Raw genomic sequence first — 26,905 nt, 5'->3', positions numbered from 1 at the left:
AGGAAACGCTCAAAACATTGACCGTACGAAGACTGTTTTCTTCTACTTAAATCGGCATTGTGTCTTTTATATTTAATTTCGATGCAATTTCTGTGTTTCATCGTCAATGGGAAGGTCCAAGGGACACAGGAAACCTGCAGAGGTGCATCGGAATGTAAAACTGGTGACACAGCAAACGCTCAAAACATAGAGAGTAGGAAGATTCAGTCTTCCCGTACTTAAGTCGGCATTGTGTCTCTTATATTTAATTCCGATGTAATTTCAGTGTTTCATCGTCAATGGGAAGGTCCAAGGGATACAGTAAACCTCCAGAGGTGCATCGGAATGTAAAACTGCTGACACAGGAAACGCTCAAACATAGACAGTAGGAAGACTCAGTCTTCCTGTACTTAAGTCGGCATTGTGTCTCCTATATTTAATTCCGATGCAATTTCTGTGTTTCATCGTCAATGGGAAGGTCCGAGGGATACAGTAAACCTGCAGAGGTGCATCGGAATGTAAAACTAGTGACACAGGTAACGTTAAAAACATAGACAGCAGGAAGACTCAGTCTACTTGTACTTAAGTCGGCATTGTGTCTCTTATATTTAATTCCGATTCAATTTCTGTGTTTCATCGTGAATGGGAATTTCCAAGGGATACAGTAAACCTGCAGAGGTGCATCGGAGTGTAAAACTGGTGACACAGGAAACGCTCAAATTATAGACAGTAGGAAGACTCAGTCTTCCTGTACTTAAGTCGGCATTGTGTCACTTATAATTAATTCCGATGCAATTTCTGTGTTTCATCGTCAATGGGAAGGTCCAAGGATAAAGAAATCCTGCAGAGGTGCATCGGAATGTAAAACTGGTGACACAGGAAACGCTCAAAACATAGACAGTAGGAAGACTCAGTCTTCCTGTACTTAAGTCGGCATTGTGTCTCTTATATATATTTCCGATGAAATTTCTGTGTTTCATCGTGAATGGGAAGGTCCAAGGGATATAGTAAACCTGCAGAGGTGCATCGGAAAGTAAAACTGATGACACAGGAAACGCTCAAAACATAGACAGTAGGAAGACTTAGTCTTCCTGTACTTAAGTCGGCATTGTGTTTCTTATATTTAATTCCGATGCAATTTCTGTGTTTCATCGTCACTGCGAAGGTCCAAGGGATACAGTAAACCTGTAGAGGTGCATCGGAATGTAAAACTGGTAACACAGGAAACGCTCAAATTATAGACAATAGGAAGACTTAGTCTTCCTGTACTTAAGTCGGCATTGTGTCTCTTATATTTAATTCCGATGCAATTTCTGTGTTTCATCGTCAATGGGAAGGTCCAAGGGATACAGTAAACCTGCAGAGGTGCATCAGAATGTAAAACTGGTGACACAGGAAACGCTCAACACATAGACAGTAGGAAGAATCATTCTTCCTGTACTTAAGTCGACATTGTGTCTCTTATATTTAATTCCGATGCCATGTCTGTGTTTCATCGTCAATGGGAAGGTCCAAGGGATTTAGTAAACCTGCAGAGGTGCATCGGAAAGTAAAACTGATGACACAGGAAACGCTCAAAACATAGACACTAGGAAGACTTAGTCTTTCTGTACTTAAGTCGGAATTGTGTCTCTTATATTTAATTCCGATGCAATTTCTGTTTTTCATCGTCAATGGGAAGGTCCAAGGGATACAGTAAACCTGCAGAGGTGCATCGGAATGTAAAACTGATGACACAGAAAACGCTCAAAACATAGACAGTTGGAAGACTCAGTCTTCCTGTACTTAAGTCAGCATTGTGTCTCTTATATTTAATTCCGATGCGATTTCTGTGTTTCATCGACAATGGGAAGGTCCAAGGGATACAGTAAACCGGCAGAGGTGCATCGGAATGTAAAACTGGTGACTCAGGAACCGCTCAAACATTGACCATACGAAGACAGTTTTCTTGTACTTAAGTCGGCATTGTGTCTCTTATATTTAATTTCGATGCATTTTCTGTGTTTCATCGTCAATGGGAAGGTCCAGGGATACAGGAAACCTGCAGAGGTGCATCGGAATGTAAAACTGGTGACACAGGAAACGCTCAAAACATAGAGAGTAGGAAGACTCAGTCTTCCTGTTTTTAAGTCGGCATTGTGTCTCTTATATTTAATTCCGATGCAATTTCTGTGTTTCATAGTCAATGGGAAGGTCCAAGGGTACAGTAAACCTGCAGAGGTGCATCGGAATGTAAAACTGGTGACACAGGAAACGCTCAAAGCATAGACAGTAGGAAGACTCAGTCTTCCTATACTTAAGTCGGCATTGTGTCTCTTATATTTATTTCCGATGAAATTTCTGTGTTTCATCGTCAATGGGAAGGTCCAAGGGATATAGGAAACCTGCAGAGGTGCATCGGAAAGTAAAACTAATGACACAGGAAAAACTCAAAACATAGACAGTAGGAAGACTTAGTCTTCCTGTACTTAAGTCGGCATTGTGTCTCTTATATTTAATTCCGATGCAATTTCTGTGTTTCATCCTCACTGTGAAGGTCCAAGGGATACAGTAAACCTGTAGAGGTGCATCGGAATGTAAAACTGGTGACACAGGAAACGCTCAAATTACAGACAGTAGGAAGACAGTCTTCCTGTACTTAAGTCGGCATTGTGTCTCTTATATTTAATTCCGATGCAATTTCTGTGTTTCATCGCCAATGGGAAGGTCCAAGGGATACAGTAAAACTGCAGAGCTGCATCAGAATGTAAAACTGGTGACACAGGAAACGCTCAAAGCATAGAGCGTAGGCAGACTCAGTCTTCCTGTTTTTAAGTCGGCATTGTGTCTCTTATATTTAATTCCGATGCTATATCTGTGTTTCATCGTCAATGGGAAGGTCCAAGGGATACAGTAAACCTGCAGAGGTGCATCGGATTGTAAAACTGGTGACACAGGAAACGCTCAAATTATAGACAGTAGGAAGACTCAGTCTTCCTGTACTTAAGTCGGCATTGTGTCACTTATAATTAATTCCGATGCAATTTCTGTGTTTCATCGTCAATGGGAAGGTCCAAGGATAAAGAAATCCTGCAGAGGTGCATCGGAATGTATAACTAGTGACACAGGAAACAATCAGAACATAGACAGTTGGAAGACTCAGTCTTCCTGTACTTAAGTCGGCATTGTGTCTGTTATATTTATTTCCGATGCAATTTCTGTGTTTCATCGTCAATGGGAAGGTCCAAGGGATACAGTAAACCTGCAGAGGTGCATCGGAAAGTAAAACTGATGACACACGAAACGCTCAAAACATAGACAGTAGGACGACTTAGTCTTGCTGTACTTAAGTCGGCATTGTGTCTCTTATATTTAATTCCGATGCAATTCCTGTGTTTCATCCTCACTGTGAAGGTCCAAGGGATACAGTAAACCCGCAGAGGTGCATCGGAATGTAAAACTGGTGACACAGGAAACGCTCAAAACATAGACAGTAGGAAGACTCAGTCTTCCTGTACTTATGTCTGCATTGTGTCTCTTATATATATTTCCGATGAAATTTCTGTGTTTCATCGTGAATGGGAAGGTCCAAGGGATATAGGAAACCTGCAGAGGTGCATCGGAAAGTAAAACTAATGACACAGGAAAAACTCAAAACATAGACAGTAGGAAGACTTAGTCTTCCTGTACTTAAGTCGGCATTGTGTCTCTTATATTTAATTCCGATGCAATTTCTGTGTTTCATCCTCACTGTGAAGGTCCAAGGGATACAGTAAACCTGTAGAGGTGCACCGGAATGTAAAACTGGTGACACAGGAAACACTCAAATTACAGACAGTAGGAAGACAGTCTTCCTGTACTTAAGTCAGCATTGTGTCTCTTATATTTAATTCCGATGCAATTTCTGTGTTTCATCGCCAATGGGAAGGTCCACGGGATACAGTAAAACTGCAGAGCTGCATCAGAATGTAAAACTGGTGACACAGGAAACGCTCAAAGCATAGAGAGTAGGCAGACTCAGTCTTCCTGTTTTTAAGTCGGCATTGTGTCTCTTATATTTAATTCCGATGCAATATCTGTGTTTCATCGTCAATGGGAAGGTCCAAGGGATACAGTAAACCTGCAGAGGTGCATCGGATTGTAAAACTGGTGACACAGGAAACGCTCAAATTATAGACAGTAGGAAGACTCAGTCTTCCTGTACTTAAGTCGGCATTGTGTCACTTATAATTAATTCCGATGCAATTACTGTGTTTCATCGTCAATGGGAAGGTCCAAGGATAAAGAAATCCTGCAGAGGTGCATCGGAATGTATAACTAGTGACACAGGAAACAATCAGAACATAGACAGTTGGAAGACTCAGTCTTCCTGTACTTAAGTCGGCATTGTGTCTCTTATATTTAATTCCGATGCAATTTCTGTGTTTCATCGTCAATGCGAAGGTCCAAGGGATACAGTAAACCTGCAGAGGTGCATCGGAATGTAAAACTGGTGACACAGGAAAGGCTCAAAACATAGACAGTACGAAGACTCAGCCTTACTGTACTTAAGTCGTCATTGTGTCTCTTATATTTATTTCCGATGAAGTTTCTGTGTTTCATCGTGAATGGGAAGGTCCAATGGATATAGTAAACCTGCAGAGGTGCATCGGAAAGTAAAACTGATGACACACGAAACGCTCAAAATATAGACAGTAGGACGACTTAGTCTTGCTGTACTTAAGTCGGCATTGTGTCTCTTATATTAAATTCCGATGCAATTCCTGTGTTTCATCCTCACTATGAAGGTCCAAGGGATACAGTAAACATGTAGAGGTGCATCGGAATGTAAAACTAGTGACACAGGAAACGCTCAAAACATAGACAGTAGGAAGACTCAGTCTTCCTGTACTTAAGTCGGCATTGTGTCTCTCATATTTAATTCCGATGCAATTTCTGTGTCTCATCGTCAATGAGAAGGTCCAAGGGATACAGTAAACCTGCAGAGGTGCATCGGAACGTAAAACTGGTGACACAGGAAACGCTCAAAACATAGACAGTAGGAAGACTCAGTCTTCCTGTACTTATGTCGGCATTGTGTCTCTTATATATATTTCCGATGAAATTTCTGTGTTTCATCGTGAATGGGAAGGTCCAAGGGATATAGTAAACCTGCAGAGGTGCATCGGAAAGTAAAACTGATGACACAGGAAACGCTCAAAACATAGACAGTAGGAAGACTTAATCTTCCTGTACTTACGTCGGCATTGTGTTTCTCATATTTAATTCCGATGCAATTTCTGTGTTTCATCGTCAATGAGAAGGTCCAAGGGATACAGTAAACCGGCAGAGGTGCATCGGAATGTAAAACTGGTGACACAGGAACCGCTCAAACATTGACAGTACGAAGACAGTTTTCTTGTACTTAATTCGGCATTGTGTCTCTTATATTTAATTCCGATGCGATTTCTGTGTTTCATCGACAATGGGAAGGTCCAAGGGATACAGTAAACCGGCAGAGGTGCAACGGAATGTAAAACTGGTGACTCAGGAACCGCTCAAACATTGAATGTACGAAGACAGTTTTCTTGTACTTAAGTCGGCATTGTGTCTCTTATATTTAATTCCGATGCAATTACTGTGTTTCATCGTCAATGGGAAGGTCCAAGGATAAAGAAATCCTGCAGAGGTGCATCGGAATGTATAACTAGTGACACAGGAAACAATCAGAACATAGACAGTTGGAAGACTTAGTCTTCCTGTACTTAAGTCGGCATTGTGTCTCTTATATTTAATTCCGATGCGATCTCTGTGTTTCATCGACAATGGGAAGGTCCAAGGGATACAGTAAACCGGCAGAGGTGCATCGGAATGTAAAACTGGTGACTCAGGAACCGCTCAAACATTGACCATACGAAGACAGTTTTCTTGTACTTAAGTCGGCATTGTGTCTCTTATATTTAATTTCGATGCATTTTCTGTGTTTCATCGTCAATGGGAAGGTCCAGGGATACAGGAAACCTGCAGAGGTGCATCGGAATGTAAAACTGGTGACACAGGAAACGCTCAAAACATAGAGAGTAGGAAGACTCAGTCTTCCTGTTTTTAAGTCGGCATTGTGTCTCTTATATTTAATTCCGATGCAATTTCTGTGTTTCATAGTCAATGGGAAGGTCCAAGGGTACAGTAAACCTGCAGAGGTGCATCGGAATGTAAAACTGGTGACACAGGAAACGCTCAAAGCATAGACAGTAGGAAGACTCAGTCTTCCTATACTTAAGTCGGCATTGTGTCTCTTATATTTATTTCCGATGAAATTTCTGTGTTTCATCGTGAATGGGAAGGTCCAAGGGATATAGGAAACCTGCAGAGGTGCATCGGAAAGTAAAACTAATGACACAGGAAAAACTCAAAACATAGACAGTAGGAAGACTTAGTCTTCCTGTACTTAAGTCGGCATTGTGTCTCTTATATTTAATTCCGATGCAATTTCTGTGTTTCATCCTCACTGTGAAGGTCCAAGGGATACAGTAAACCTGTAGAGGTGCATCGGAATGTAAAACTGGTGACACAGGAAACGCTCAAATTACAGACAGTAGGAAGACAGTCTTCCTGTACTTAAGTCGGCATTGTGTCTCTTATATTTAATTCCGATGCAATTTCTGTGTTTCATCGCCAATGGGAAGGTCCAAGGGATACAGTAAAACTGCAGAGCTGCATCAGAATGTAAAACTGGTGACACAGGAAACGCTCAAAGCATAGAGAGTAGGCAGACTCAGTCTTCCTGTTTTTAAGTCGGCATTGTGTCTCTTATATTTAATTCCGATGCTATATCTGTGTTTCATCCTCACTGTGAAGGTCCAAGGGATACAGTAAACCTGCAGAGGTGCATCGGAATGTAAAACTGGTGACACAGGAAACGCTCAAAACATAGACAGTAGGAAGACTCAGTCTTCCTGTACTTATGTCGGCATTGTGTCTCTTATATATATTTCCGATGAAATTTCTGTGTTTCATCGTGAATGGGAAGGTCCAAGGGATATAGTAAACCTGCAGAGGTGCATCGGAAAGTAAAACAGATGACACAGGAAACGCTCAAAACATAGACAGTTGGAAGACTCAGTCTTCCTGTACTTAAGTCGGCATTGTGTCTCTTATATTTAATTCCGATGCAATTTCTGTGTTTCATCGTCAATGGGAAAGTCCAAGGGATACAGTAAACCTGCAGAGGTGCATCAGAATGTAAAACTGGTGACACAGGAAACGCTCAACACATAGACAGTAGGAAGACTCATTCTTCCTGTACTTAAGTCGACATTGTGTCTCTTATATTTAATTCCGATGCCATGTCTGTGTTTCATCGTCAATGGGAAGGTCCAAGGCATATAGTAAACCTGCAGAGGTGCATCGGAAAGTAAAACTGATGACACAGGAAACGCTCAAAACATAGACAGTAGGAAGACTTAGTCTTTCTGTACTTAAGTCGGAATTGTGTCTCTTATATTTAATTCCGATGCAATTTCTGTTTTTCATCGTCAATGGGAAGGTACAAGGGATACAGTAAACCTGCAGTGGTGCATCGGAATGTAAAACTGATGACACAGAAAACGCTCAAAACATAGACAGTTGGAAGACTCAGTCTTCCCGTACTTAGGTCGGCATTGTGTCTCTTATATTTAATTCCGATGCGATTTCTGTGTTTCATCGACAATGGGAAGGTCCAAGGGATACAGTAAACCGGCAGAGGTGCATCGGAATGTAAAACTGGTGACGCAGGAACCGCTCAAACATTGACAGTACGAAGACAGTTTTCTTGTACTTAAGTCGGCATTGTGTCTCTTATATTTAATTTCTATGCATTTTCTGTGTTTCATCGTCAATGGGAAGGTCCAAGGGATACAGGAAGCCTGCAGAGGTGCATCGGAATGTAAAACTGGTGACACAGGAAACGCTCAAAACATAGAGAGTAGGAAGACTCAGTCTTCCTGTTTTTAAGTCGGCATTGTGTCTCTTATATTTAATTCCGATGCAATTTCTGTGTTTCATCGTCAATGGGAACGTCCAAGGGATACACTAAACCTGCAGAGGTGCATCGGAATGTAAAACTGGTGACACAGGAAACGCTCAAAACATAGACAGTAGGAAGACACAGTCTTCCTGTACTTAAGTCGGCATTGTGTCTCTTATATTTAATTCCGATGCAATTTCTGTGTTTCATTGTCAATGGGAGGGTCCAAGGCATACAGTAAACCTGCAGAGGTGCATCAGAATGTAAAACTGGAGACACAGGAAACGCTCAACACATAGACAGTAGGTAGACTCATTCTTCCTGTACTTAAGTCGGCATTGTGTCTCTTATATTTAATTCCGATGCAATTTCTGTGCTTCTTCGTCAATAGGAAGGTCCAATGGATACAGAAAACCTGCAGAGGTGCATCAGATTGTAAAACTGGTGACACAGGAAACGCTCAAAACATAGACAGTAGGAAGACTCAGTCTTCCTGTACTTAAGTCGTCATTGTGTCTCTTATAATTAATTCCGATGCGATTTCTGTGTTTCATCGACAATGGGAAGGTCCAAGGGATACAGTAAACCGGCAGAGGTGAATCGGAATGTAAAACTGGTGACACAGGAAACGCTCAAAACATTGACCGTACGAAGACTGTTTTCTTCTACTTAAATCGGCATTGTGTCTTTTATATTTAATTTCGATGCAATTTCTGTGTTTCATCGTCAATGGGAAGGTCCAAGGGACACAGGAAACCTGCAGAGGTGCATCGGAATGTAAAACTGGTGACACAGCAAACGCTCAAAACATAGAGAGTAGGAAGATTCAGTCTTCCCGTACTTAAGTCGGCATTGTGTCTCTTATATTTAATTCCGATGTAATTTCTGTGTTTCATCGTCAATGGGAAGGTCCAAGGGATACAGTAAACCTCCAGAGGTGCATCGGAATGTAAAACTGCTGACACAGGAAACGCTCAAACATAGACAGTAGGAAGACTCAGTCTTCCTGTACTTAAGTCGGCATTGTGTCTCCTATATTTAATTCCGATGCAATTTCTGTGTTTCATCGTCAATGGGAAGGTCCAAGGGATACAGTAAACCTCCAGAGGTGCATCGGAATGTAAAACTGCTGACACAGGAAACGCTCAAACATAGACAGTAGGAAGACTCAGTCTTCCTGTACTTAAGTCGGCATTGTGTCTCCTATATTTAATTCCGATGCAATTTCTGTGTTTCATCGTCAATGGGAAGGTCCAAGGATAAAGAAATCCTGCAGAGGTGCATCGGAATGTATAACTAGTGACACAGGAAACAATCAGAACATAGACAGTTGGAAGACTCAGTCTTCCTGTACTTAAGTCGGCATTGTGTCTCTTATATTTCATTCCGATGCAATTTCTGTGTTTCATCGTCAATGGGAAGGTCCAAGGGATACAGTAAACCTGCAGAGGTGCATCGGAATGTAAAACTGGTGACACAGGAAACGCTCAAAACATAGACAGTAGGAAGACTCAGCCTTACTGTACTTAAGTCGGCATTGTGTTTCTTATATTTAATTCCGATGCAATTTCTGTGTTTCATCGTCACTGTGAATGTCCAATGGATACAGGTAACCTTAGAGGTGCATCGGAATGTAAAACTGGTGACACAGGAAACGCTCAAATTATAGACATTAGGAAGACTTAGTCTTCCTGTACTTAAGTCGGCGTTGTGTCTCTTTTATTTAATTCCGATGCAATTTCTGTGTTTCATCGTCAATGGGAAAGTCCAAGGGATACAGTAAACCTGCAGAGGTGCATCAGAATGTAAAACTGGTGACACAGGAAACGCTCAACACATAGACAGTAGGAAGACTCATTCTTCCTGTACTTAAGTCGCCATTGTGTCTCTTATATTTAATTCCGATGCCATGTCTGTGTTTCATCGTCAATGGGAAGGTCCAAGGGATATAGTAAACCTGCAGAGGTGCATCGGAAAGTAAAACTGATGACACAGGAAACGCTCAAAACATAGACAGTAGGAAGACTTAGTCTTTCTGTACTTAAGTCGGAATTGTGTCTCTTATATTTAATTCCGATGCAATTTCTGTTTTTCATCGTCAATGGGAAGGTCCAAGGGATACAGTAAACCTGTAGTGGTGCATCGGAATGTAAATTTGATGACACAGAAAACGCTCAAAGCATAGACAGTTGGTAGACTCAGTCTTCCCGTACTTAGGTCGGCATTGTGTCTCTTGTATTTAATTCCGATGCGATTTCTGTGTTTCATCGACAATGGGAAGGCCCAAGGGATACAGTAAACCGGCAGAGGTGCATCGGAATGTAAAACTGGTGACACAGGAACCGCTCAAACATTGACAGTACGAAGACAGTTTTCTTGTACTTAAGTCGGCATTGTGTCTCTTATATTTAATTTCTATGCATTTTCTGTGTTTCATCGTCAATGGGAAGGTCCAAGGGATACAGGAAACCTGCAGAGGTGCATCGGAATGTAAAACTGGTGACACAGGAAACGCTCAAAACATAGAGAGTAGGAAGACTCAGTCTTCCTGATTTTAAGTCGGCATTGTGTCTCTTATATATAATTCCGATGCAATTTCTGTGTTTCATCGTCAGTGGGAAGGTCCAAGGGATATAGTAAACCTGCAGAGGTGCATCGGAATGTAAAACTAGTGACACAGGAAACGCTCAAAACATTGACAGTAGGAAGATTCACTCTTCCTGTAGTTAAGTCGGCATTGTGTCTCTTATATTTCATTCCGATGCAATTTCTGTGTTTCATCGTCAATGGGAAGGTCCAAGGGATACAGTAAACCTGCAGAGATGCATCAGAATGTAAAACTGGTGACACAGGAAACGCTCAACACATAGACAGTAGGAAGACTCATTCTTCCTGTACTTAAGTCGACATTGTGTCTCTTATATTTAATTCCGATGCCATGTCTGTGTTTCATCGTCAATGGGAAGGTCCAAGGGATATAGTAAACCTGCAGAGGTGCATCGGAAAGTAAAACTGATGACACAGGAAACGCTCAAAACATAGACAGTAGGAAGACTTAGTCTTTCTGTACTTAAGTCGGCATTGTGTCTCTTATATTTAATTCCGATGCAATTTCTGTGTTTCATCGACAATGGGAAGGTCCAAGGAATACAGTAAACCGGCAGAGGTGCATCGGAATGTAAAACTGGTGACGCAGGAACCACTCAAACATTGACAGTACGAAGACAGTTTTCTTGTACTTAAGTCGGCATTGTGTCTCTTATATTTAATTTCTATGCATTTTCTGTGTTTCATCGTCAATGGGAAGGTCCAAGGGATACAGGAAACCTGCAGAGGTGCATCGGAATGTAAAACTGGTGACACAGGAAACGCTCAAAACATAGAGAGTAGGAAGACTCAGTCTTCCTGTTTTTAAGTCGGCATTGTGTCTCTTATATTTAATTCCGATGCAATTTCTGTGTTTCATCGTCAATGGGAACGTCCAAGGGATACACTAAACCTGCAGAGGTGCATCGGAATGTAAAACTGGTGACACAGGGTACGCTCAAAACATAGCCAGTAGGAAGACACAGTCTTCCTGTACTTAAGTCGGCATTGTGTCTCTTATATTTAATTCCGATGCAATTTCTGTGTTTCATTGTCAATGGGAGGGTCCAAGGCATACAGTAAACCTGCAGAGGTGCATCAGAATGTAAAACTGGAGACACAGGAAACGCTCAACACATAGACAGTAGGTAGACTCATTCTTCCTGTACTTAAGTCGGCATTGTGTCTCTTATATTTAATTCCGATGCAATTTCTGTGCTTCTTCGTCAATAGGAAGGTCCAATGGATACAGAAAACCTGCAGAGGTGCATCAGATTGTAAAACTGGTGACACAGGAAACGCTCAAAACATAGACAGTAGGAAGACTCCCTCTTCCTGTACTTAAGTCGTCATTGTGTCTCTTATAATTAATTCCGATGCGATTTCTGTGTTTCATCGACAATGGGAAGGTCCAAGGGATACAGTAAACCGGCAGAGGTGCATCGGAATGTAAAACTGGTGACGCAGGAACCACTCAAACATTGACAGTACGAAGACAGTTTTCTTGTACTTAAGTCGGCATTGTGTCTCTTATATTTAATTTCTATGCATTTTCTGTGTTTCATCGTCAATGGGAAGGTCCAAGGGATATAGTAAACCTGCAGAGGTGCATCGGAATGTAAAACTGCTGACACAGGAAACGCTCAAACATAGACAGTAGGAAGACTCAGTCTTCCTGTACTTAAGTCGGCATTGTGTCTCCTATATTTAATTCCGATGCAATTTCTGTGTTTCATCGTCAATGGGAAGGTCCAAGGGATACAGTAAACCTGCAGAGGTGCATCGGAATGTAAAACTAGTGACACAGGTAACGTTAAAAACATAGACAGCAGGAAGACTCAGTCTACTTGTACTTAAGTCGGCATTGTGTCTCTTATATTTAATTCCGATTCAATTTCTGTGTTTCATCGTGAATGGGAATTTCCAAGGGATACAGTAAACCTGCAGAGGAGCATCGGAGTGTAAAACTGGTGACACAGGAAACGCTCAAATTATAGACAGTAGGAAGACTCAGTATTCCTGTACTTAAGTCGGCATTGTGTCACTTATAATTAATTCCGATGCAATTTCTGTGTTTCATCGTCAATGGGAAGGTCCAAGGATAAAGAAATGCTGCAGAGGTGCATCGGAATGTATAACTAGTGACACAGGAAACAATCAGAACATAGACAGTTGGAAGACTCAGTCTTCCTGTACTTAAGTCGGCATTGTGTCTCTTATATTTCATTCCGATGCAATTTCTGTGTTTCATCGTCAATGGGAAGGTCCAAGGGATACAGTAATCCTGCAGAGGTGCATCGGAATGTAAAACTGGTGACACAGGAAACGCTCAAAACATAGACAGTAGGAAGACTCAGCCTTACTGTACTGAAGTCGGCATTGTGTTTCTTATATTTAATTCCGATGCAATTTCTGTGTTTCATCGTCACTGTGAATGTCCACTGGATACTGTAAACCTGTAGAGGTGCATCGGAATGTAAAACTGGTGACACAGGAAACGCTCAAATTATAGACAATAGGAAGACTTAGTCTTCCTGTACTTAAGTCGGCATTGTGTCTCTTATATTTAATTCCGATGCAATTTCTGTGTTTCATCGTCAATGGGAAAGTCCCAGGGATACAGTAAACCTGCAGAGGTGCATCAGAATGTAAAACTGGTGACACAGGAAACGCTCAACACATAGACAGTAGGAAGACTCATTCTTCCTGTACTTAAGTCGCCATTGTGTCTCTTATATTTAATTCCGATGCCATGTCTGTGTTTCATCGTCAATGGGAAGGTCCAAGGGATATAGTAAACCGTCAGAGGTGCATCGGAATGTAAAACTGGTGACACAGGAACCGCTCAAACATTGACAGTACGAAGACAGTTTTCTTGTACTTAAGTCGGCATTGTGTCTCTTATATTTAATTTCTATGCACTTTCTGTGTTTCATCGTCAATGGGAAGGTCCAAGGGATACAGGAAACCTGCAGAGGTGCATCGGAATGTAAAACTGGTGACACAGGAAACGCTCAAAACATAGACAGTAGGAAGACACAGTCATCCTGTACTTAAGTCGGCATTATGTCTCTTATATTTAATTCCGATGCAATTTCTGTGTTTCATCGTCAATGGGAAGGTCCAAGGGATACAGTAAACCTGCAGTGGTGCATCGGAATGTAAAACTAGTGACACAGGTAACGTTAAAAACATAGACAGCAGGAAGACTCAGACTACTTGTACTTAAGTCGTCATTGTGTCTCTTATATTTAATTCCGATTCAATTTCTGTGTTTCATCGTGAATGGGAATTTCCAAGGGATACAGTAAACCTGCAGAGGTGCATCGGAGTGTAAAACTGGTGACACAGGAAACGCTCAAAACATAGCCAGTAGGAAGACTCAGTCTTCCTGTACTTAAGTCGGCATTGTGTCTCTTATATTTAATTCCGATGCAATTTCTGTGTTTCATCGTCAGTGGGAAAGTCCAAGGGATACAGTAAACCTGCAGAGGTGCATCGGAATGTAAAACTGGTGACACAGGAAACGCTCAAACCATAGACAGTAGGAAGACTCAGTCTTGCTGTACTTAAGTCGGCATAGTGTCTCTTATATATATTTCCGATGAAATTTCTGTGTTTCATCGTGAATGGGAAGGTCCAAGGGATATAGAAAACCTGCAGAGGTGCATCGGAATGTAAAACTAGTGACACAGGAAACGCTCAAAACATAGACAGTAGGAAGATTCACTCTTCCTGTAGTTAAGTCGGCATTGTGTCTCTTATATTTAATTCCGATGCAATTTCTGTGCTTCTTCGTCAATAGGAAGGTCCAATGGATACAGAAAACCTGCAGAGGTGCATCAGATTGTAAAACTGGTGACACAGGAAACGCTCAAAACATAGACAGTAGGAAGACTCCCTCTTCCTGTACTTAAGTCGTCATTGTGTCTCTTATAATTAATTCCGATGCGATTTCTGTGTTTCATCGACAATGGGAAGGTCCAAGGGATACAGTAAACCGGCAGAGGTGCATCGGAATGTAAAACTGGTGACGCAGGAACCACTCAAACATTGACAGTACGAAGACAGTTTTCTTGTACTTAAGTCGGCATTGTGTCTCTTATATTTAATTTCTATGCATTTTCTGTGTTTCATCGTCAATGGGAAGGTCCAAGGGATATAGTAAACCTGCAGAGGTGCATCGGAATGTAAAACTGCTGACACAGGAAACGCTCAAACATAGACAGTAGGAAGACTCAGTCTTCCTGTACTTAAGTCGGCATTGTGTCTCCTATATTTAATTCCGATGCAATTTCTGTGTTTCATCGTCAATGGGAAGGTCCAAGGGATACAGTAAACCTGCAGAGGTGCATCGGAATGTAAAACTAGTGACACAGGTAACGTTAAAAACATAGACAGCAGGAAGACTCAGTCTACTTGTACTTAAGTCGGCATTGTGTCTCTTATATTTAATTCCGATTCAATTTCTGTGTTTCATCGTGAATGGGAATTTCCAAGGGATACAGTAAACCTGCAGAGGAGCATCGGAGTGTAAAACTGGTGACACAGGAAACGCTCAAATTATAGACAGTAGGAAGACTCAGTATTCCTGTACTTAAGTCGGCATTGTGTCACTTATAATTAATTCCGATGCAATTTCTGTGTTTCATCGTCAATGGGAAGGTCCAAGGATAAAGAAATGCTGCAGAGGTGCATCGGAATGTATAACTAGTGACACAGGAAACAATCAGAACATAGACAGTTGGAAGACTCAGTCTTCCTGTACTTAAGTCGGCATTGTGTCTCTTATATTTCATTCCGATGCAATTTCTGTGTTTCATCGTCAATGGGAAGGTCCAAGGGATACAGTAATCCTGCAGAGGTGCATCGGAATGTAAAACTGGTGACACAGGAAACGCTCAAAACATAGACAGTAGGAAGACTCAGCCTTACTGTACTGAAGTCGGCATTGTGTTTCTTATATTTAATTCCGATGCAATTTCTGTGTTTCATCGTCACTGTGAATGTCCACTGGATACTGTAAACCTGTAGAGGTGCATCGGAATGTAAAACTGGTGACACAGGAAACGCTCAAATTATAGACAATAGGAAGACTTAGTCTTCCTGTACTTAAGTCGGCATTGTGTCTCTTATATTTAATTCCGATGCAATTTCTGTGTTTCATCGTCAATGGGAAAGTCCCAGGGATACAGTAAACCTGCAGAGGTGCATCAGAATGTAAAACTGGTGACACAGGAAACGCTCAACACATAGACAGTAGGAAGACTCATTCTTCCTGTACTTAAGTCGCCATTGTGTCTCTTATATTTAATTCCGATGCCATGTCTGTGTTTCATCGTCAATGGGAAGGTCCAAGGGATATAGTAAACCGTCAGAGGTGCATCGGAATGTAAAACTGGTGACACAGGAACCGCTCAAACATTGACAGTACGAAGACAGTTTTCTTGTACTTAAGTCGGCATTGTGTCTCTTATATTTAATTTCTATGCACTTTCTGTGTTTCATCGTCAATGGGAAGGTCCAAGGGATACAGGAAACCTGCAGAGGTGCATCGGAATGTAAAACTGGTGACACAGGAAACGCTCAAAACATAGACAGTAGGAAGACACAGTCATCCTGTACTTAAGTCGGCATTATGTCTCTTATATTTAATTCCGATGCAATTTCTGTGTTTCATCGTCAATGGGAAGGTCCAAGGGATACAGTAAACCTGCAGTGGTGCATCGGAATGTAAAACTAGTGACACAGGTAACGTTAAAAACATAGACAGCAGGAAGACTCAGACTACTTGTACTTAAGTCGTCATTGTGTCTCTTATATTTAATTCCGATTCAATTTCTGTGTTTCATCGTGAATGGGAATTTCCAAGGGATACAGTAAACCTGCAGAGGTGCATCGGAGTGTAAAACTGGTGACACAGGAAACGCTCAAAACATAGCCAGTAGGAAGACTCAGTCTTCCTGTACTTAAGTCGGCATTGTGTCTCTTATATTTAATTCCGATGCAATTTCTGTGTTTCATCGTCAGTGGGAAAGTCCAAGGGATACAGTAAACCTGCAGAGGTGCATCGGAATGTAAAACTGGTGACACAGGAAACGCTCAAACCATAGACAGTAGGAAGACTCAGTCTTGCTGTACTTAAGTCGGCATAGTGTCTCTTATATATATTTCCGATGAAATTTCTGTGTTTCATCGTGAATGGGAAGGTCCAAGGGATATAGAAAACCTGCAGAGGTGCATCGGAATGTAAAACTAGTGACACAGGAAACGCTCAAAACATAGACAGTAGGAAGATTCACTCTTCCTGTAGTTAAGTCGGCATTGTGTCTCTTATATTTCATTCCGATGCAATTTCTGTGTTTCATCGTCAATGGGAAGGTCCAAGGGATACAGTAAACCTGCAGAGGTGCATCAGAATGTAAAACTGGTGACACAGGAAACGCTCAACACATAGACAGTAGGAAGACTCATTCTTCCTGTACTTAAGTAGACATTGTGTCTCTTATATTTAATTCCGATGCCATGTCTGTGTTTCATCGTCAATGGGAAGGTCCAAGGGATATAGTAAACCTGCAGAGGTGCATCGGAAAGTAAAACTGATGACACAGGAAACGCTCAAAACATAGACAGTAGGAAGACTTAGTCTTTCTGTACTTAAGTCGGAATTGTGTCTCTTATATTTAATTCCGATGCAATTTCTGTTTTTCATCGTCAATGGGAAGGTACAAGGGATACAGTAAACCTGCAGTGGTGCATCGGAATGTAAAACTGATGACACAGAAAACGCTCAAAACATAGACAGTTGGAAGACTCAGTCTTCCCGTACTTAGGTCGGCATTGTGTCTCTTATATTTAATTCCGATGCGATTTCTGTGTTTCATCGACAATGGGAAGGTCCAAGGAATACAGTAAACCGGCAGAGGTGCATCGGAATGTAAAACTGGTGACACAGGAACCACTCAAACATTGACAGTACGAAGACAGTTTTCTTGTACTTAAGTCGGCATTGTGTCTCTTATATTTAATTTCTATGCATTTTCTGTGTTTCATCGTCAATGGGAAGGTCCAAGGGATACAGGAAACCTGCAGAGGTGCATCGGAATGTAAAACTGGTGACACAGGAAACGCTCAAAACATAGAGAGTAGGAAGACTCAGTCTTCCTGTTTTTAAGTCGGCATTGTGTCTCTTATATTTAATTCCGATGCAATTTCTGTGTTTCATCGTCAATGGGAGGGTCCAAGGCATACAGTAAACCTGCAGAGGTGCATCAGAATGTAAAACTGTAGACACAGGAAACGCTCAACACATAGACAGTAGGTAGACTCATTCTTCCTGTACTTAAGTCGGCATTGTGTCTCTTATATTTAATTCCGATGCAATTTCTGTGCTTCTTCGTCAATAGGAAGGTCCAATGGATACAGAAAACCTGCAGAGGTGCATCAGATTGTAAAACTGGTGACACAGGAAACGCTCAAAACATAGACAGTAGGAAGACTCAGTCTTCCTGTACTTAAGTCGTCATTGTGTCTCTTATAATTAATTCCGATGCGATTTCTGTGTTTCATCGACAATGGGAAGGTCCAAGGAATACAGTAAACCGGCAGAGGTGCATCGGAATGTAAAACTGGTGACACAGGAACCACTCAAACATTGACAGTATGAAGACAGTTTTCTTGTACTTAAGTCGGCATTGTGTCTCTTATATTTAATTTCTATGCATTTTCTGTGTTTCATCGTCAATGGGAAGGTCCAAGGGATACAGGAAACCTGCAGAGGTGCATCGGAATGTAAAACTGGTGACACAGGAAACGCTCAAAACATAGAGAGTAGGAAGACTCAGTCTTCCTGTTTTTAAGTCGGCATTGTGTCTCTTATATTTAATTCCGATGCAATTTCTGTGTTTCATCGTCAATGGGAACGTCCAAGGGATACACTAAACCTGCAGAGGTGCATCGGAATGTAAAACTGGTGACACAGGGTACGCTCAAAACATAGACAGTAGGAAGACACAGTCTTCCTGTACTTAAGTCGGCATTGTGTCTCTTATATTTAATTCCGATGCAATTTCTGTGTTTCATCGTCAATGGGAAGGTCCAAGGGATACAGTAAACCTGCAGAGGTGCATCGGAATGTAAAACTAGTGACACAGGTAACGTTAAAAACATAGACAGCAGGAAGACTCAGTCTACTTGTACTTAAGTCGGCATTGTGTCTCTTATATTTAATTCCGATTCAATTTCTGTGTTTCATCGTGAATGGGAATTTCCAAGGGATACAGTAAACCTGCAGAGGAGCATCGGAGTGTAAAACTAGTGACACAGGAAACGCTCAAATTATAGACAGTAGGAAGACTCAGTATTCCTGTACTTAAGTCGGCATTGTGTCACTTATAATTAATTCCGATGCAATTTCTGTGTTTCATCGTCAATGGGAAGGTCCAAGGATAAAGAAATGCTGCAGAGGTGCATCGGAATGTATAACTAGTGACACAGGAAACAATCAGAACATAGACAGTTGGAAGACTCAGTCTTCCTGTACTTAAGTCGGCATTGTGTCTCTTATATTTCATTCCGATGCAATTTCTGTGTTTCATCGTCAATGGGAAGGTCCAAGGGATACAGTAAACCTGCAGAGGTGCATCGGAATGTAAAACTGGTGACACAGGAAACGCTCAAAACATAGACAGTAGGAAGACTCAGCCTTACTGTACTGAAGTCGGCATTGTGTTTCTTATATTTAATTCCGATGCAATTTCTGTGTTTCATCGTCACTGTGAATGTCCAATGGATACAGTAAACCTGTAGAGGTGCATCGGAATGTAAAACTGGTGACACAGGAAACGCTCAAATTATAGACAATAGGAAGACTTAGTCTTCCTGTACTTAAGTCGGCATTGTGTCTCTTATATTTAATTCCGATGCAATTTCTGTGTTTCATCGTCAATGGGAAAGTCCAAGGGATACAGTAAACCTGCAGAGGTGCATCAGAATGTAAAACTGGTGACACAGGAAACGCTCAACACATAGACAGTAGGAAGACTCATTCTTCCTGTACTTAAGTCGCCATTGTGTCTCTTATATTTAATTCCGATGCCATGTCTGTGTTTCATCGTCAATGGGAAGGTCCAAGGGATATAGTAAACCGTCAGAGGTGCATCGGAATGTAAAACTGGTGACACAGGAACCGCTCAAACATTGACAGTACGAAGACAGTTTTCTTGTACTTAAGTCGGCATTGTGTCTCTTATATTTAATTTCTATGCATTTTCTGTGTTTCATCGTCAATGGGAAGGTCCAAGGGATACAGGAAACCTGCAGAGGTGCATCGGAATGTAAAACTGGTGACACAGGAAACGCTCAAAACATAGACAGTAGGAAGACACAGTCATCCTGTACTTAAGTCGGCATTATGTCTCTTATATTTAATTCCGATGCAATTTCTGTGTTTCATCGTCAATGGGAAGGTCCAAGGGATATAGTAAACCTGCAGAGGTGCATCGGAATGTAAAACTAGTGACACAGGAAACGCTCAAAACATAGACAGTAGGAAGATTCACTCTTCCTGTAGTTAAGTCGGCATTGTGTCTCTTATATTTCATTCCGATGCAATTTCTGTGTTTCATCGTCAATGGGAACGTCCAAGGGATACACTAAACCTGCAGAGGTGCATCGGAATGTAAAACTGGTGACACAGGAAACGCTCAAAACATAGACAGTAGGAAGACACAGTCTTCCTGTACTTAAGTCGGCATTATGTCTCTTATATTTAATTCCGAAGCAATTTCTGTGTTTCATTGTCAATGGGAGGGTCCAAGGCATACAGTAAACCAGCAGAGGTGCATCAGAATGTAAAACTGGAGACACAGGAAACGCTCAACACATAGACAGTAGGTAGACTCATTCTTCCTGTACGTAAGTCGGCATTGTGTCTCTTATATTTAATTCCGATGCAATTTCTGTGCTTCTTCGTCAATAGGAAGGTCCAATGGATACAGAAAACCTGCAGAGGTGCATCAGATTGTAAAACTGGTGACACAGGAAACACTCAAAACATAGACAGTAGGAAGACTCAGTCTTCCTGTACTTAAGTCGTCATTGTGTCTCTTATAATTAATTCCGATGCGATTTCTGTGTTTCATCGACAATGGGAAGGTCCAAGGGATACAGCAAACCGGCAGAGGTGCATCGGAATGTAAAACTGGTGACACAGGAAACGCTCAAACATAGACAGTAGGACGACTCAGTCTTCCTGTACTTAAGTCGGCATTGTGTCTCCTATATTTAATTCCGATGCAATTTCTGTGTTTCATCGTCAATGGGAAGGTCCAAGGGATACAGTAAACCTGCAGAGGTGCATCGGAATGTAAAACTAGTGTCACAGGTAACGTTAAAAACATAGACAGCAGGAAGACTCAGACTACTTGTACTTAAGTCGGCATTGTGTCTCTTATATTTAATTCCGATTCAATTTCTGTGTTTCATCGTGAATGGGAATTTCCAAGGGATACAGTAAACCTGCAGAGGTGCATCGGAGTGTAAAACTGGTGACACAGGAAACGCTCAAAACATAGCCAGTAGGAAGACTCAGTCTTCCTGTACTTAAGTCGGCATTGTGTCTCTTATATTTAATTCCGATGCAATTTCTGTGTTTCATCGTCAGTGGGAAAGTCCAAGGGATACAGTAAACCTGCAGAGGTGCATCGGAATGTAAAACTGGTGACACAGGAAACGCTCAAACCATAGACAGTAGGAAGACTCAGTCTTGCTGTACTTAAGTCGGCATAGTGTCTCTTATATATATTTCCGATGAAATTTCTGTGTTTCATCGTGAATGGGAAGGTCCAAGGGATATAGAAAACCTGCAGAGGTGCATCGGAAAGTAAAACTGATGACACAGGAAAAGCTCAAATCATAGACAGTAGGAAGACTTAGTCTTCCTGTACTTAAGTCGGCATTGTGTCTCCTATATTTAATTCCGATGCAATTTCTTTGTTTCATCCTCACTGTGAAGGTCCAAGGGATACAGTAAACCTGTAGAGGTGCATCGGAATGTAAAACTAGTGACACAGGAAACGCTCAAAACATAGACAGTAGGAAGACTCAGTCTTCCTGTACTTAAGTCGGCATTGTGTCTCTTATATTTAATTCCGATGCAATTTCTGTGTTTCATCGTTAATGGGAATGTCCAAAGGATACAGTAAACGTGCAGAGGTGCATCGGAATGTAAAACTAGTGACACAGGAAACGCTCAAAACATAGACAGTAGGAAGACTGAATCTTCCTGTACTTAAGTCGGCATTGTGTCTCTTATATTTAATTCCGATGCAATTTCTGTGTTTCATCGTCAATGGGAAGGTCCAAGGGATACAGTAAACCTGCAGAAGTGCATCGGAAAGTAAAACTGATGACACAGGAAACGCTCAAAACATAGACAGTAGGAAGACTTAGTCTTCCTGTACTTAAGTCGGCATTGTGTTTCTTATATTTAATTCCGATGCAATTTCTGTGTTTCATCGTCACTGTGAAGGTCCAAGGGATACAGTAAACCTGTAGAGGTGCATCGGAATGTAAAACTGGTGACACAGGAAACGCTCAAATTATAGACAATAGGAAGACTTAGTCTTCCTGTACTTAAGTCGGCATTGTGTCTCTTATATTTAATTCCGATGCAATTTCTGTGTTTCATCTTCAATGGGAAGGTCCATGGGATACAGTAAAGCTGCAGACGTGCATCAGAATGTAAAACTGGTGACACAGGAAACGCTGAACACATAGACAGTAAGAAGAATCATTCTTCCTGTACTTAAGTCGACATTGTGTCTCTTATATTTAATTCCGATGCCATGTCTGTGTTTCATCGTCAATGGGAAGGTCCAAGGGATATAGTAAACCTGCAGAGGTGCATCGGAAAGTAAAACTGATGACACAGGAAACGCTCAAAACATAGACAGTAGGAAGACTTAGTCTCTCTGTACTTAAGTCGGAATTGTGTCTCTTATATTTAATTCCGATGCAATTTCTGTTTTTCATCGTCAATGGGAAGGTCCAAGGGATACACTAAACCTGCAGAGGTGCATCAGAATGTAAAACTGATGACACAGAAAACGCTCGAAACATAGACAGTTGGAAGACTCAGTCTTCCTGTACTTAAGTCGGCATTGTGTCTCTTATATTTAATTCCGATGCGATTTCTGTGTTTCATCGACAATGGGAAGGTCCAAGGGATACAGTAAACCGGCAGAGGTGCATCGGAATGTAAAACTGGTGACTCAGGAACCGCTCAAACATTGACCGTACGAAGACAGTTTTCTTGTACTTAAGTCGGCATTGTGTCTCTTATATTTAATTTCGATGCATTTACTATGTTTCATCGTCAATGGGAAGGTCCAAGGGATACAGGAAACCTGCAGAGGTGCATCGGAATGTAAAACTGGTGACACAGGAAACGCTCAAAACATAGAGAGTAGGAAGACTCAGTCTTCCTGTTTTTAAGTCTGCATTGTGTCTCTTATATTTAATTCCGATGCAATTTCTGTGTTTCATCGTCAATGGGAAGGTCCAAGGGATACAGTAAACGTGCAGAGGTGCATCGGAATGTAAAACTAGTGACACAGGAAACGCTCAAATCATAGACAGTAGGAAGATTCAGTCTTCCTGTAGTTAAGTCGGCATTGTGTCTCTTATATTTAATTCCGATGCAATTTCTGTGTTTCATCGTCAATGGGAAGGTCCAAGGGATACACTAAACCTGCAGAGGTGCATCGGAATGTAAAACTGGTGACACAGGAAACGCTCAAAACATAGACAGTAGGAAGACACAGTCTTCCTGTACTTAAGTCGGCATTGTGTCTCTTATATTTAATTCCGATGCAATTTCTGTGTTTCATCGTCAATGGGAAGGTCCAAGGGATACAATAAACCCGCAGAGGTGCATCGGAATGTAAAACTGGTGACACAGGAAACGCTCAAAACATAGACAGTAGGAAGACTCAGTCTTCCTATACTTAAGTCGGCATTGTGTCTCTTATATTTATTTCCGATGAAATTTCTGTGTTTCATCGTGAATGGGAAGGTCCAAGGGATATAGGAAACCTGCAGAGGTGCATCGGAAAGTAAAACTAATGACACAGGAAAAACTCAAAACATAGACAGTAGGAAGACTTAGCCTTCCTGTACGTAAGTCGGCATTGTGTCTCTTATATTTAATTCCGATGCAATATCTGTGTTTCATCCTCACTGTGAAGGTCCAAGGGATACAGTAAACCTGTAGAGGTGCATCGGAATGTAAAACTGGTGACACAGGAAACGCTCAAATTACAGACAGTAGGAAGACAGTCTTCCTGTACTTAAGTCGGCATTGTGTCTCTTATATTTAATTCCGATGCAATTTCTGTGTTTCATCGCCAATGGGAAGGTCCAAGGGATACAGTAAACCGGCAGAGGTGCATCGGAATGTAAAACTGGTGACACAGGAAACGCTGAACACATAGACAGTAAGAAGAATCATTCTTCCTGTACTTAAGTCGACATTGTGTCTCTTATATTTAATTCCGATGCCATGTCTGTGTTTCATCGTCAATGGGAAGGTCCAAGGGATATAGTAAACCTGCAGAGGTGCATCGGAAAGTAAAACTGATGACACAGGAAACGCTCAAAACATAGACAGTAGGAAGACTTAGTCTCTCTGTACTTAAGTCGGAATTGTGTCTCTTATATTTAATTCCGTTGCAATTTCTGTTTTTCATCGTCAATGGGAAGGTCCAAGGGATACACTAAACCTGCAGAGGTGCATCGGAATGTAAAACTGATGACACAGAAAACGCTCGAAACATAGACAGTTGGAAGACTCAGTCTTCCTGTACTTAAGTCGGCATTGTGTCTCTTATATTTAATTCCGATGCGATTTCTGTGTTTCATCGACAATGGGAAGGTCCAAGGGATACAGTAAACCGGCAGAGGTGCATCGGAATGTAAAACTGGTGACTCAGGAACCGCTCAAACATTGACCGTACGAAGACAGTTTTCTTGTACTTAAGTCGGCATTGTGTCTCTTATATTTAATTTCGATGCATTTTCTGTGTTTCATCGTCAATGGGAAGGTCCAAGGGATACAGGAAACCTGCAGAGGTGCATCGGAATGTAAAACTGGTGACACAGGATACGCTCAAAACATAGAGAGTAGGAAGACTCAGTCTTCCTGTTTTTAAGTCGGCATTGTGTCTCTTATATTTAATTCCGATGCAATTTCTGTGTTTCATCGTCAATGGGAAGGTCCAAGGGATACAGTAAACGTGCAGAGGTGCATCGGAATGTAAAACTAGTGACACAGGAAACGCTCAAAACATAGACAGTAGGAAGATTCAGTCTTCCTGTAGTTAAGTCGGCATTGTGTCTCTTATATTTAATTCCGATGCAATTTCTGTGTTTCATCGTCAATGGGAAGGTCCAAGGGATACACTAAACCTGCAGAGGTGCATCGGAATGTAAAACTGGTGACACACGAAACGCTCAAAACATAGACAGTAGGAAGACACAGTCTTCCTGTACTTAAGTCGGCATTGTGTCTCTTATATTTAATTCCGATGCAATTTCTGTGTTTCATCGTCAATGGGAAGGTCCAAGGGATACAATAAACCCGCAGAGGTGCATCGGAATGTAAAACTGGTGACACAGGAAACGCTCAAAACATAGACAGTAGGAAGACTCAGTCTTCCTATACTTAAGTCGGCATTGTGTCTCTTATATTTATTTCCGATGAAATTTCTGTGTTTCATCGTGAATGGGAAGGTCCAAGGGATATAGGAAACCTGCAGAGGTGCATCGGAAAGTAAAACTAATGACACAGGAAAAACTCAAAACATAGACAGTAGGAAGACTTAGTCTTCCTGTACGTAAGTCGGCATTGTGTCTCTTATATTTAATTCCGATGCAATTTCTGTGTTTCATCCTCACTGTGAAGGTCCAAGGGATACAGTAAACCTGTAGAGGTGCATCGGAATGTAAAACTGGTGACACAGGAAACGCTCAAATTACAGACAGTAGGAAGACAGTCTTCCTGTACTGAAGTCGGCATTGTGTCTCTTATATTTAATTCCGATGCAATTTCTGTGTTTCATCGCCAATGGGAAGGTCCAAGGGATACAGTAAAACTGCAGAGCTGCATCAGAATGTAAAACTGGTGACACAGGAAACGCTCAAAGCATAGAGAGTAGGCAGACTCAGTTTTCCTGTTTTTAAGTCGGCATTGTGTCTCTTATATTTAATTCCGATGCAATATCTGTGTTTCATCGTCAATGGGAAGGTCCAAGGGATACAGTAAACCTGCAGAGGTGCATCGGATCGTAAAACTGGTGACACAGGAAACGCTCAAATTATAGACAGTAGGAAGACTCAGTCTTCCTGTACTTAAGTCGGCATTGTGTCACTTATAATTAATTCCGATGCAATTTCTGTGTTTCATCGTCAATGGGAAGGTCCAAGGTATATAGTAAACCTGCAGAGGTGCATCGGAAAGTAAAACTGATGACACACGAAACGCTCAAAACATAGACAGTAGGACGACTTAGTCTTGCTGTACTTAAGTCGGCATTGTGTCTCTTATATTTAATTCCGATCCAATTCCTGTGTTTCATCCTCACTGTGAAGGTCCAAGGGATACAGTAAACCTGTAGAGGTGCATCGGAATGTAAAACTAGTGACACACGAAACGCTCAAAACATAGACAGTAGGAAGACTCAGTCTTCCTGTACTTAAGTCGGCATTGTGTCTCTTATATTTAATTCCGATGCAATTTCTGTGTTTCATCGTCAATGAGAAGGTCCAAGGGATACAGTAAACCTGCAGAGGTGCATCAGAATGTAAAACTGGTGACACAGGAAACGCTCAAAGCATAGAGAGTAGGCAGACTCAGTCTTCCTGTTTTTAAGTCGGCATTGTGTCTCTTATATTTAATTCCGATGCAATATCTGTGTTTCATCGTCAATGGGAAGGTCCAAGGGATACAGTAAACCTGCAGAGGTGCATCGGATTGTAAAACTAGTGACACAGGAAACCCTCAAAACATAGACAGTAGGAAGATTCAGTCTTCCTGTAGTTAAGTCGGCATTGTGTCTCTTATATTTAATTCCGATGCAATATCTGTGTTTCATCGTCAATGGGAAGGTCCAAGGGATGCAGTAAACCTGCAGAGGTGCATCGGATTGTAAAACTAGTGACACAGGAAACGCTCAAAACATAGACAGTAGGAAGATTCAGTCTTCCTGCAGTTAAGTCGGCATTGTGTCTCTTATATTTAATTCCGATGCAATTTCTGTGTTTCATCGTCAATGGGAAGGTCCAAGGGATACACTAAACCTGCAGAGGTGCATCGGA

This window comes from Schistocerca nitens, chromosome 2, assembly GCF_023898315.1.
Source record: "Schistocerca nitens isolate TAMUIC-IGC-003100 chromosome 2, iqSchNite1.1, whole genome shotgun sequence".
Lineage (NCBI taxonomy): Eukaryota > Metazoa > Arthropoda > Insecta > Orthoptera > Acrididae > Schistocerca > Schistocerca nitens.
Note: the sequence above shows the minus strand (reverse complement) of the source record.